A 1026-nucleotide genomic window follows, 5' to 3' on the forward strand; every position below is an offset into this window, starting at 1 on the left:
GGAGCAGGAAAGCTGACGTTTCGGGTCAAGACCCTTCTTCAGAAAATGACAAGGGAGTGTAGCTGGTTAGTCTTATCTCATTTATGGTAAAGGTAAAGTTGCCATAGTCCCAGAGGACCATAGGCCTACTCGCTCATTAGAGAGAGATGACTGATGACGAGTTTAACCTGACCGTCACCACACTTCAGATAAGGGATCAGTTTGAGAGAGTGCGACTTCCATGATAACCTCAGTTAGTATAGGATTTGCACCCACGCTGTTGGCACAATTAAGGATAAATGGATGAATGCAATATAGACTCAAAACAGCAAGAATTAACCAGGAGCAGTTAGCTTGCATTAGTTAAGGCATCTATTTTTGACTAATTATAATAATTTTGTTTTTAAAGAATTGAAATACTAAGTAATATTAGAAATTGTATCTAGGGATTTTCAGAATGTGTTTCCATGGTTATATATGGGCTTGGAAGGCATATTACTTTGAAGATTGTCGCTAGAGATGGAGTGGTGCTAAAAAGAACGGAAAACAAGGGATACAATAATTGGATACTTACAGATTTGAGGGATGTGGACTGTGGGGCAGTCCAGATCTCTGTGCAGGGACTTCTTTTACTTTCTACCAAATATAAATACTTGTATTTAAACAGTCCCTTTCATCACTACACAATGTCCCAAGGCTGTGCACAATCAATAAAAGAACTTTTGAAATTAAGTCACTGCTTTAATGTAGGAAATGTAGCAGCCAATTTACACACGGCATGCTCCTACAAGCAGTAATGCAAAAATAAATAGGGAATTTTTTCAATGTGTTATTGATGCTTGTAATTATTGTCCAAGACATCATGGATAACTCCCCAGCAGTTCCGAAGTGGATTTAAATGAAAATGGTCATGAATCAGGCTTCAAATAGGGTGACTAATTGAGTATCCCAGTTGACTGGCCCAACTTGTCCATGCTGATATGCTAAACTGATCTAGACCCATTTGGCCCATATCCCTCTAAACCCTTCCTATTGATACACCCATCC

The sequence above is a fragment of the Rhincodon typus genome, unplaced genomic scaffold (assembly GCF_021869965.1).
Source record: "Rhincodon typus isolate 14 unplaced genomic scaffold, sRhiTyp1.1 hic_rhity00001370, whole genome shotgun sequence".
Lineage (NCBI taxonomy): Eukaryota > Metazoa > Chordata > Chondrichthyes > Orectolobiformes > Rhincodontidae > Rhincodon > Rhincodon typus.